A 13227-nucleotide genomic window follows, 5' to 3' on the forward strand; every position below is an offset into this window, starting at 1 on the left:
CCCGCTATGGAATATTGGTTCCTTTCACTTTAAGAGAAATGCCCCATACTATGAGGCTTTCAAAACCGTTCTGTTTTAAGCAACGTGACCCCTCTGATACAAAGTATTTCTGGTTTTTTGAAGTTCACAATGGAAACAAGCTTAGAAGCAGAGTCTGTCAAAAACGTGCTTTGGTAACATACGCGACAACTCTGCTGCTAGTTACAATGTATTTCAACACAAATGGAAATGTTCATTCATTCGCAGTTCATGCACCAGTTTTCTTATATTACAGGAACTCACCAGTCTCTTCAGTTGCTGTCCTCGCAGTGCACTGCACATGATCTGCAGCGTCTGCTACTTAGGGTCCAAACTCTGCGTCTTTGACAACCCTGGGCCTGCTTCTCACCACATCACATGAAAGGGAAAGGGGCAGCCTTTCCGCCCGGCTCCCTTATTTGCTGCCATTCCGTTCCACAAAGCTCTTGCTCCTAAACAAGGCTGTTGCAGGTCACATCTCCTGGCAGTCTTAATCGTTTCGGTGTGCTGTACGCCTCAGACCTCTCTACGGCAGTTTCCTCCGGCGAATCGCCTTTCTTCCAGCACGGTTCTCGGCTTCTCATACAGGACTCCCTGCTGCTGCTCTCCATATTGCTTATTCCTCTTCCTTTTATACAACTGTAATCCTCCAACAGGTTGCAGGTGTGTTCTCTCAATCAGTTTTGCCTGACTATAATTGGGACATGCCTGACATCACACCACCTTGCAGGCATCGTCCTCGTCCCAGTATCAAAGTGGTGAAAATGTGTGGTGTTCATTACTCTGTTGTCTCTTCCTCGTCTCAGTACTGGAGTGGTGAAAATGTATGGTGTTCATTGCTGTCATTTGCCTTTTCCTCACATCAGTACCGTTAAGTGTCCCATATGGGGAATTAGGGGGAGCTGTCTTAAAATAACCCATAAAGGTCAGGGAAGGGTTAGGTTGGTCGTCATTAGAAATCCTCAGGCACCCTCCACCCAGGGTTAGGATCCAACAGCGATGGCCTTTCCCTGGCCACCTGCGCAGAGGATGCAAGGGGGTTTGGAGTGAGAACACCCCCAGGTTTCTCACAATACCCTAACCAGACAGCTTTGCTTGTTCCAAATCTGGCAACATAGTCATTAACCTAGATCTCCTGTACCGCTTAACTTTCCATCGCTGCTGATTTTTCCTGTTATTGCTTTGTGACCCATTTAAGGGGTCAGACATGTGAGTCAGACAACTTAATGAAAGTTGCTTAACAAATGCCATTTTAGTAAATCAAAAGGTTGGGTAAACACCTGTCTATCCCTACCCTGATGCAGATTTCCCTGCTTAAAATAAACTAAAGGAAAGCACTCTAACAAATGGTTTCTGTCCCTCACGCTTGTATACACACCAAATCAATAAGGAAATATATGACAGTCTAACAACAATAAACAAAACAATATAGGTCACCACACAGTAGCTTCTTTTGATAAACCTGGGTGAATTCCCCTTCTCCAGATTCAAGCAAGTCTTTCTTTACATTTTCAAAAAGGATAAGGAAATCCGGTATCATAACAAAAAGTTATTTTCCTAATCCAACTTGACAACACAAAGTTCCAACATGGATTCCAAGGATAGTTCACAATTGTTTAACAACGCTTTTCCTCAATATACTTGTATTCAAGGTCTTGAGACAGTTTCTTGTCATCAACAAGGAATAGTTTGTAACTTCAAAACAAATGTCTTTGTCAGGATGTTTTGGTACCACTTCAGCTTCAGTACTGCTTTATCAAAATGGTTATCAATTAGGAATATTTCAAAACTTCATTAGCTTCAAAACAAATGTAATTATCAGGATGTTTTGGCACCACTTCAACTTCCTCATAAGCTTTACCCCACCACAATACTTTATGACCTTTTATCTGGTTTTCTCTCATGCCAGTTTTACCACTCCTACAACACTTTGTTCCTGTGTATTCTTTCCAGAACAGAACCAATGGTTACCAGTACTCTCAGTCTGGGTATACTCTCCTGTCCGAACAGATCCAATTTGCACAACGTTCCAAGACCTGGTATACTCTCTTGCCAGGCCCAGCTACTAACTCTAAGTACTTCTGTGGTAAGGGTCAACTTCAAAGCTTTTAACAATGCCTTCTGTTTCACAACATTAGATTTAGGATTTTGTTCAGGGGATACAAGAATCACACTGGTGCTATTTGTTACACCAAAGTGTTTGCCACACACAGCCCTGCTGCCAATCCTGTTCCATCTTTGTATTATCAGCCAACTGCTGATTATAACTCTTCTTCTTTTTCACACTTCTTTTTCTTTGGCAATGTGGGTTTAGAACATTCTCTACATCTGGGCTGGGTTTAGAACATTCTCTACATCTGGGCAATCTTCCTCATACACTTTGTTATGTTCAGTTCTCTTCTCTTGATTTAGGCATCCATGGTTGTTTGTCGATTTCCTTAGAGTGTGTCCTGTTTGGCTTTGGCAATGATGGTTTGGGTTCCCTTCTTTCTCAAGCATGGGGTCTGGCATGGATTCACATGCTCATGAATATTCCCCGTCGTCAGGCCGAGGGCGACGACGAGGGCGACGGTGACGCAGACGAGGCTCTTCAAGAGCCCTCGCTCCCGTCTTTTCCGGCGCCGCAGGACACCTCGGCGGCCATTTTGTCAGCCATCCAGTCCTTATGCTCGGAGATAAGGACTAGGTTGCCCCTTCCCCCGACGGAGGAGCCTGAGCCAGACCCGACGGAGGATCCGGAGCCAAGACCTTCGGGGAGCCCACCGCTTAAGAGGAGGAGGACGCATCCTAGGCCTCCTCTCCCGCCTCTGCGGCCTTCTCTGCCTTCCCCCCGGTCCACTACCCACTGGGATGATACAGGCATGGACACGACTACGACGGTTACGGATGACGACGGAGGCGACGACGGGACGTGTCCCCCGTCGCCCCCTGCCCGGGCGTCCCCGCCCGACGAGATTGGATCCTTCCATGCAATGATCTCCAGGGCATCCAAGCTCTTCCAGCTCTGCCCCGAGGAAAAGAAAAAGAAGGAGGGGTTCCTTTACCAGCGGCGAGAGGCTAAAAGGAAGACGGTCCTCGCCATACCGCTTCTTGATGACATCTGGGATGAGGGGCTCGCCCTCCTAAAGAACCCTGCCACGGCTCCTGTGAAGAGGTACCGGTACGAGAAGAAGTACCGGGTCCCCGACGCTGCCCCCTACCCCGGACTCGGTCGTTTCGGCGGCGGCCAAGAAGAAAGCGGGGGGGGGGCATCGGCCTCGACTTCAACCTCCCCTCCGGACGGCGAGGGTAGGAAACTGGATGCGATGGGACGACGGGTCATCTCATCTGCAGCGACGGCATCAAGGCGGCCAACGCCCTGGCCATCGTAGCCCGCTAAGACAGGGAGGTGTGGTTCAAGATCGCCCCTCTGTTGGACTTCCTTCACGGATGCCAAGAGGGCTGAGGCCCTGGAAATCTTGCAGGAAGGTGAGATTGCCTCGGACCACGCCATTACGGTGGCTACTGACATCGCCGACACCGGTTTCCGTCAGTTGGGCAACAGCGTTTGCCTGAGACGACGAGGATGGCTCAGGGCGACGGATATCCGCCAGGACGTTCAGACCAAGGTTTTGGACATGCCCTTCGATGGGAACAACCTTTTTGGCAAGGCGGTTGATGAATCCCTTCAGGCGATCAAGACGGACACGGAGACGGCCCGTGCACTGGGTGTGCTCCAACAGCGACGGCCGTCCTTTCGGAGCTCCGGAGGCAGACAGGGTGCCTCCAAGGGAGCCGGCAGCAGCTCCTCTACTTACCGTCAAGCGGCAAGGTCTTCGTCGCAGGAGGCCTACAGGGGACGCGGCAAGTCAGGTGGATCCCGCCGTCGTCGCCAAGGTGGTCAAGCAAAGCAGCCTCCAAGCAAGATTGAACCATCCGTCGGGTCAGGCCCCCGCCGAAGCACCCCGGTGGGAGGCCGGCTGACAAAGTTCGTCGGCGTGTGGGAGTCCATCTCCACCGACCGTTGGGTGCTGGACGCCCTGGCCCTGGGGCACGCCCTCGAGTTCCAGAAGTGGTGCCCCCGCATTCCTCCCGTGGCCAGGAAGGAAAATCACGTCCCTCAACTGCTGTTGGAAGTACGGGCGATGCTCAGGAAAGGTGCCATCGAGCCCGTCCCGAAGAGGCTTCGGGGCTCCGGAGTTTACTCGAGATACTTCCTCGTGAGGAAGAAGACAGGAGGATGGCGTCCCATCCTGGACCTGCGACGACTAAACAAATACATCAAGGCACAGAAGTTCCGGATGGTCACCCTCCAGCACGTGCTGGGACAGCTGGAGCAGGGCGATTTCCTGTCGTCGTTGGACTTGGAGGATGCTTACTTCCACATCCCTATTCTAAAGAGGCACCGAAAGTTCCTCAGGTTCGTGGTCAAAAGGCGGCACTACCAGTTCAAGGCCCTCCCGTTCGGATTAAAATCGGCGCCCAGGGTGTTCACCAGTGCCTAGCACCAGTGGCGGCGCGGCTACGCCTGCAGGGGATCCACGTCTACCCCTACCTGGACGACTGGCTCATACGGGCAAGGACAAGGGAGCTCGCCGTGGAACACACTGCGAAGTCCGTCCAGTTGCTCACGGACCTGGGGTTCTCCATCAACTATCCAAAATCCCACCTGGTCCCATCGCAAGTCGCCCTGTTTCTGGGAGCACAGCTCGACACAGTGGCACGGCTGGCCTCACCGTCGGAGGAAAGGATAAGGACCATCCTAGGAAAGGTGCAACGTCTACTGGCCACGGACGTGGCCAGAGTGAGGTCTATCAAGTCCCTCCTCGGAACGATGTCCTCCTGCATTTATCTGGTGCCTCATTGCAGACTTCGGATGCAATAATTCCTCGACGCCCACTGGATCCAGACGACGGGCAGCTTCGAGGACAGGATCTCGCTCGACGAAACGTTCCGTCAGGCGATACGATGGTGGGGTGTCCGCGCTCATCTGACAGCAGGAACAGGCTTCTTAGCCCCGGCCCACCAGGTGACGGTGACGACGGATGCCTCCCTGGAAGGTTGGGGAGCGCACACCGGGGGTCTCCACGCGAGAGGCCTTTGGTGCTCGGAGGAGAAGACTCTCCACATCAACATCTTGGAGCTCCGCGCAGTGTTCTGGGCCCTCAGGTCCTTCCTTCCGTCCCTCAAGGGCAAGGTGGTGAGGATCTTCACCGACAACACCACCACGATGTTTTACATTCGAAAGCAGGGCGGAACCAGATCCCCTGCCCTGTCCAAGGAAGCCCAGGATCTGTGGCATTGGGCCATCGCCCAAGGGATGTTTCTGGTACCCTTTCATCTGGCAGGGATAAAAAACACCATTGCCGACTCACTCAGCAGGGAGCTGCGCTCGTGCCACGAGTGGGAACTGCGCCAGGATCAAGTGGACCGACTCTTCCGACGATGGGGCGAACCCCAGATCGATCTCATCGCGACGGCAGCGAACTCCAAGTGCCAGAGGTTCGCCAGCAGGTTTCCCCAACCGAGGAGCATGGGCGATGGTTTCTCGTTCCCCTGGGACGGCCTGTTCCTTTATGCATTCCCGCCGTTGCCGTTGCTACTCCGGCTCGTGAACCAGCTCAAGAGGTCCCGGTGCAGGATGATCCTCGTGGCGCCGGCATGGCGGAGGCAGGTCTGGTTCCCGGACCTTCTGGACTTGTCAGCGTCCACACCAGTCAAGCTGCCGACGGACGTGGATCTTCTCTCCAGAGAAGGAAGCGCCATTCTTCATCACGAACCAGAGTCGCTGAACTTGCAGGCCTGGCTCCTGCAGCACTAGAGTTTGGAGGATACGACATCCCGGCCGACTGCAGAGAGATTCTTGCAAAGGCCAGGGCATCCTCAACTCTCAAGTGCTACGGACACAAATGGAAGAGGTTCTCTGTCTGGTGGCGGGCACAGAAGATTAACCCTCTGCGGATTACGGCCCCTCAAGTATTGCTGTACCTACTGTCTTTGGCCAAGGCTGGCCTATCTCACGCTTCCATCAAGGTACACCTGGCTGCCGTCTCACGTTACACCAGAACTACAGGACGGGCGTCCTTGTGGTCTCATCGTCTGGTGAAGGAATTTATGAAAGGACTGTTCCGATCATTCCCGCCGGTGAAGGCCCCTCCCCCGGCGTGGCAGCTCAACGTGGTACTAACTAGGCTCTTGGGGGCCCCATTCGAGACTATGCATTCAGTGCCGTTGAAGTTTCTGTCGTGGAAGACAGCATTCCTCGTGCCCATCACCTCTGCACGACGAGTGGGAGAGATCCAGGCCCTGTCTTGCAAGCCTCCATACTTGACTTTTCACGACACGAGGGTGGTGCTGAGGACGCACCCCTCCTTCATGCCCAAGGTGCTGTTGGACTTCCACCTCAACGAGCCCTTGGTGTTGCCAGTTTTCTTCCCGTCGCCGGCTGAGAGGACTCTGCACTCGCTAGATGTAGCTAGAGCGCTGAAGTTCTACGTGGACCACACGAAGAGTTTCCGGAAGACATCACAGCTGTTTGTGAACTTTGGACCTGTGAATCAAGGGAAGGCTCTCTCGAAGACTTCCATTTCCAGATGGCTCTCCGGCTGCATCATGCACTGTCACCGGTTGGCAAACCGACCGCTGCCCGGCCGTCCGAGAGCCCATTCGACCAGAGCGATCGCTGCTACTACGGCGTTCCTGTCTGGTGTGCCCCTGCTCGACATCTGCAGGGCTGCTACGTGGAGGTTGACGCACACCTTCACGAGATTCTACTGCGTCGACCGGGATTCCAGGGAGGAGTCCAGAGTCGGCCAGGCAGTGCTGCGCAACCTGTTTGCCTAAGGTGAGCCTGGTGAGGAGGTAAGAGTTGCTTAATGTTGAGTTGTTGTATTGCTTGATATTGAGCCTTTTGCCACCTCCCGTGGTTGTGCATGTGTATACTGATATGTATTCTTATATTCATGAGCATGTGAATCCATGCCAGACCCCATGCTGGAGAAGGAACAAGTTACTTACCTGTAACTGTTGTTCTCCAGCATGGGTCTGGCATGGATTCACATGCGAACCCTCCTGCCTACCCCTCTGCAGCTCTTCACTTGGTCATACTGCCACTTCACGTGCTACCAAATCTGAGGATGGCTGCCAGGGCTGGGGCTTAGGGAGAGGGCAGTCATTGGCTGGGGACAGTATGATCCAGAGACCAGTGATTGGTTACTACTGAGGAAGACAGATCAGAAACGAAACTGATACTGATTTTTTCCATACCGAGGATTCCCGGCCTGACGACGGGGAATATTCATGAGCATGTGAATCCATGCCAGACCCATGCTGGAGAACAACAGTTACAGGTAAGTAACTTGTTCCTTATATATTGCCCCTTTGTGTGGCTGGCTGTCCTTATCCCCACTATATAGCAACCACCTCCATCAGATGGGACCTTCTGAGCCTCTTTCTTCCAAATGTGTTGGTTTAAATCAGCTCATTATATGTTCTAGTCGGTAATCTGTTTTACATTAGGTCGTTATTCAATAGTGAGTCTGGGTTCATGCAATGAGTAACCACGCAGTGCTCCGGGGTCACAACTCGACAGTGAACTCACAGGTGGCGTGTGTGTGCTTTGCTGCTCCCAGCTCGTCCCGTTCATGTCACGACCCTCACCCCAGACCCCCACTGGCAAGTCCACTTGCCAGGTAGGATCAGGGATCGGGGCTCCATTAAGGCCTTGAAGGCCTGGCACCCACTGCCAAGACTCTTGGAGCCAGTCCTGGTGCCTCTGGTGCCAGGCTCATACACTTTGAAGAACATGTGTAAAAGGGGACTACTTTTTTCATTAGGGTCTGCAGCTAACATGGAGGCACCCACATAGCTTGGTTCCTAGGAACTAAGCTATGCGGTATAGTGTTTTGGGTGTGGTGGCCTAGGGACTACTTTACCTGGACTACTTTGTTGAGGCTATTTAAACAACACCCAAGCAACAAAGCACGCTTTGCGTTACTTTGCAGACTGCAACGTGACGCTCACTGTGTCCTGTGATACCCACGAGCCTCGGAGAAGCGAACCTGCAGAGGAGACAAAAGGGACATCGTTAGCAGCATCTTACCTGCAATCTCCATCCTGTTATCCGCTCTCAGCTCCAGTGAACAGCTTCTTCTGGACACTGCATACCTTCCGGATCAAAAGACCTGAAAGAAGAGGACAATATTACAAAAGGCATACTCTGACATTGCTAAACTACAAACAGCACAAGAAGCTTGCCTGGCTGGTCGCCTCCCGGCCGGCACCGCTCCGGAGTTCCACACACGCTGGAGAAGCACCGCGACCTGTAAGGAAGGAAGAAAACAGGTTAGCAAAAGCAAGACAAGACAGCACCACGCATAGCGCTTACTCACCGCATTATAGCGCCCATCACGCGCCATCATTTATCGGCGAGGCCCAACTTGACCAGTTCACCACGCTGAAGCTCCGCACCCCTAAGGGAACAAAAAGTCATTATTAGACAAAGAAAGGCATGCAAGGATAACAACGCTATACAGAACTGCTGCAATAAGACCCACCTGAGAGACACTTAAACGGGCATGTGCCAGTGAAGTAACTTAGTCACACACGCCCACAGAAGACAACGTGACCCTGCCAAGAAGCAAGGACGGAGAGCACGCCTAATTCCACAAAAAGGCTGAACATCCTCCGTAGACAACATCCAGGGAAACTGGGGAGAAGATTCCAGCAACCAACCCGGGCAGAGTAGCGTCCCCGTGGATACCAGGTGAGCGTAACAGTTAACTTCTCTGGCGTGGTCCGGCAACTTCTCCTGCACAACCTCCCGCATCTCACAACCCTTGCAGTTCCCCCAGCGCTACGGTGCTCGCCTGCCAGCACTGGACGCTGCACAGTGGTAAAAATCACAAATGGGTGCACCTTCCTCTGTGCAACCACTGCAGCTGAAATCTTGAGACGACACCCCTCTCTCAGGACCATCATCAGCTTCTCTCGCTGCTCATGTCCCGGCGTCCTGGTTCTTCCACTATTTCTTCTGCTGCTTTGTGGAGAGTGCTGCTGCTTAGGCCACCTCGCCGCCTTCCACCTTGATCTAATGGACTGCACCTGAGGGGGGGCTTTTATGCATCTGAGCCATCCTCAGGTGTGGGTCATTAATCCAAATGGTCTGTACTGTACAACCCTGTGCCTCTTGTGAGAAACCAGAAGGCGCCTCGCCCACTAGTCGTCGGGGATCTGTCATCCAGGTGGCCAGGACATGGCCATCGCTTTTGGATCTAGTTCCTGGGGGTGGGTCAGTGCGGGAGGATCACCTGGGTGAGGGCTCTTCGGGGAGTGGGACACCAGATGGAGAGACGCGGTCTCCCCTTCCCTGTAACACCTTTATCCCATCTTACCAAGTAGGATATTTAGGAACTAAACCCCCCCACCACCCTTTACAGCACAAACACTTGCACACGGACAGCCCGCTATGAGGTTAAACAGACTAACAGCCCAGCCGTACACCTGACGTGTCCCAAAACAATGGTCAGGCGAGGTCAGGCAATTACTGGCCATCACACACAGCTGACTTTCATTAAGCTTCCCTACACTTATAAAAGGCGGCCCACAAGAGAACACTCTGGGCAATGCACACGAGGAAACAGCAGTTCCGAGATGGCAGTTTAGCGAGAGAAGAAAGACTGCAAAACAGAAGGGGATTGCAAGGAGGGAAGGGAAGTTCCCTTGTCCTTTTTGACAAGGAACTGTTACTTTCCTGAAACCTCAAAAATAGAAAGCGTAAGACCAGGAAACTAGGCTGAAGAATCCTGCATTGTGTGTCGGAGTTACCCGGGGCCCTCCCACGTCAATAATCAAAGCGGGGAGAAGCGCCAGCTGCTGTGGTACTGTCCTTGGCTCCAAGAACAAAGCAGCGTCAGTGAAATCAACAGAGCCGCTGATTTGGGGAGACTGATACAAGATCGTCTGTGTTGAAGCCAAGGTTGCAAACAGCAACATTTTATGGCGAGCGCTGGAACGAACATTGTTAAAGCACGTGTGATAAAGGACGCAAGTAAAATTGAACTGATGATGAGTGATTGAACTTTTAAAGCAAGATACAATACCTTTGACAAAATGGTCGGGCACCGCGTGGGTGCTCAGTCGAAAGTCTCTGTAAGATATCCAGCTGAGAATTGGCAAAGTGAAAGTGAGAAAGAGATCACATCAAGAATAGAGCGAGTAATTGTGAATCGAAGTGGTCCTGAGACGGGTTGAGCAAAATCCCACGCACAATCGAAAGTCTTCGATTTTTGAAGTACAGAAAGCTTCAAAAAGTAGATGAAGTTGGTCTGAGCCTGGCGGAGGGAGTTAGATTAAAAGCTTTGTGTTAAAGTGGTCCTGAGCCCGGCTGAGGGGAAGCGGGGTGAACAGTGAATCACCCGAAATGGTTTTGTGTTAAGGTTGGTCTGAGCCCGGCAGAGGGAGACCCGGGGTGAATCGAAAAATAACCCAGGAAGTTGTAATTAAGAAACTTTGATTGGCCAAGAACAGCTCTCCAGATAAGCTGCGTATAGGGCCATTTTACGCATGCAATTATGGCCATTACGGAGCATTTAATTTTCTTCTCCGTACCGTTTACACTTTATTTATTTTCATTAAAAAGCATACTGTCCTCCAATAGATGGCACTGGAGTGCAAAAGGTTTCTTGGATCTGCACCAGCAAACACATTTCTTTTATTAGTGGCAGAGCCTTTCATATGCATGATAGTTAAAGTGAGCAAACCAAAGCGCCCATTTAGTTATGTGTTTATATTAACACATCATTAAATGGGTGCTTTATATATCTATGATGTCTGCTATATTGACACGCAAAAAAAATAAAGTTGCTTTAAGTCACTAATCAAATGTTTTCAACATCATGAATAACAATGAGCTGGAGGTTTGTTGCAAAGAATCTCCATATCTCCAACTCCAATCTGAGTTTATTATACAACATCTTTTATTACATGTCTTAAATCACTGAAAGTACTGTGTGGTTAACTAGATCTTTCAGGTTGACATTATCTTGCATTCTGGGACTTATAGTATACCATTCAGGATGTGAACATTAAAGCCGCAATGATATTCTTTTCGCTTAACACGCAGCTGTAAGTATTTACATGTTGTCATGTGGCATTATTATGCAATTTGTGTTTTTTGTAAGTAAACTCTATAAGACATCATTACTGTTGGCCTTGAAATCCAAACTATTTGTACCAAGTAAACCTCGGAAGCTATGTGGTCAAATCTGCAGAGTGGATTAAAATCCCTGCTTCACAGTTCAGGCAAGGTTTGATCCTGGTCCCGTCCCACACTCCCCCCTTGCCTACCTGCCCCATCTGTCTGGCCACCCCACTCCCTCCTTTTTGGATGCAGCCAGAGTACCAGTAGTTCCTTTTTTTCCACTCTTTACTCCCCCTGATGTGATTAGCGATTATGGGCTAAATTGGCTGTGATGCGTGTCATGCCAGAGATGCAGATTCTTGACTTTCTTGGAAGAAACCTATCTGGCAATCAAGACTGCTCACCTATGATGGAAGTAGAAGATGGGGGAAGGTACAGGCGAGTTATTAATACTCGAGGAGTTCATGTGAATTTATATTAAAGAAGCAGCAAGGAGTAAGCCACGAGACATATACACTTTGGGCCTAATTCACAGAAACCTTTTATAATGGCAGCACCCCATTGGAAAACGCTCAATGAATTAGGCCCTTTGTCATGTGCATTATATAAATGGTCACTACTATTAATGGTATAGTTCAAACAGTTGAAAATGGGTCAGTGAGGCTTTTTTGAGTAGTAAGTAGTTGGCAATAAATAGACATTTCTGTTTTTGCTAAAAAGACACAGTGGCAAAATTAGTTGCCCAGGATCACACACTTTAATGTCGAAGCAGGGATTTGGGACCAGTTTGCAACTTATGCACTTGTCTGCATTTCTTCCCAACTGTTATTGCCAGAATCATGTTTTTGGTTTTGTACACAATGTGGGGATCCACATTAATTTCCTGCAGCAGACAGCAGGGAAGGTAGCTTAGCAGTTCGTGACTGTTGCTGAGATTATGTGTGCAAGTTCCTGTAAGTAAATCATATTCTTACACTTGCTTTCTCACACTCCCTCTGCAAGCAATACATTAGTCTCTATCTATAGTAGTTCTTAAGAGTTTCTAGGGTCCAGAATTTTGAAAATGAAGCTGTGTATGTAGCACGTACCACAAGTGTAATAAAATGGTTAAAGGCAAGCCAGACAACTTTGATCTACAACTCTTTTGGTCTACGGGTCCGATTTTACAGGTCTGATTTTACGTATGCATTGGGTGTATGTTGGATAGGATTTACTCTCTTGCAGAGGAGAAAACTCATTTTTACTCTCTTGAAATTGCATTTACTCTCTAATTTGAAAAATCATGCGTAAAAAATTCCCACCGGAAAATCTTATCTGGAGCACTGCCCAAGAGACTTTGGCACAGAAAGCTCCGGTTGTTGTTTTGAACTGCATCCCCATGCTCGAGAAGCCAAAGAGTGTGCTAAACTTGAGTGTGCCGCCTTGTCCCGTGCTGAAAACATGTCTAAGGGAAGCCAACGGCTTGAATATCCTGACATATAATTTCTTGAACACTTTTATTTTGCATAACATTGTTTCCCATACTATTTGTATATAGAAGTAAAGACTGGTAATAGGTTTATTAGTATAGGCCCTTTTATTTTGGCAGACTCGACTAGGACTGCGTTATTATTTTTTGATGGTCGTAGCCTGCTCACCATATTTATATTTAGGATTAGAGAGGCGTTTTTCAAACCAAATTGATTTCAATAAACACGTTTGAACTGTGATCACTTGCCTCTGTCTTACTGTTTGCTACCACTCTGGGAATTCAGGGACTTGAAGTTTCTATCAAAAACGTCAGTTCTTTCAGTAATATTTTCCCCACCAAGTTTATTTCTCTCCTTAAGCATATTCCTCAAAGGAGTATCACAAGGATAAAGATATATTTTTGGTTTTACAGAGTATTGATATTTTTCCAGTTTCAAATTGGTAGTTCTTAAAGACCTCTCTGTAAGCTTTTTCTGGGACTTATAGAATTTCCTATTTCTGGGAGCGTTATAATTCTGGCAAGAACTTGTCTCACCCTTAATATATATCCAATTACAATAGTCTTCACTCACACTGTTATAATTAACTTTAGGGAATACCTGGACTCTTTGGCAACATGC

The 13227-nt window shown here is 49.5% G+C and overlaps 1 protein-coding gene across 4 annotated transcripts in view; it reads left to right on the forward strand.

The window, feature by feature from the left end:
- Window positions 1-13227, forward strand: part of LOC138467757 (zinc finger protein 2-like) — a 1341736-nt gene that overhangs the window by 726355 nt on the left and 602154 nt on the right. The window lies entirely within an intron of this gene.

This window comes from Ambystoma mexicanum, chromosome 4q (assembly GCF_040938575.1).
Source record: "Ambystoma mexicanum isolate Mex_15411 chromosome 4q, UKY_AmexF1_1, whole genome shotgun sequence".
NCBI lineage: Eukaryota > Metazoa > Chordata > Amphibia > Caudata > Ambystomatidae > Ambystoma > Ambystoma mexicanum.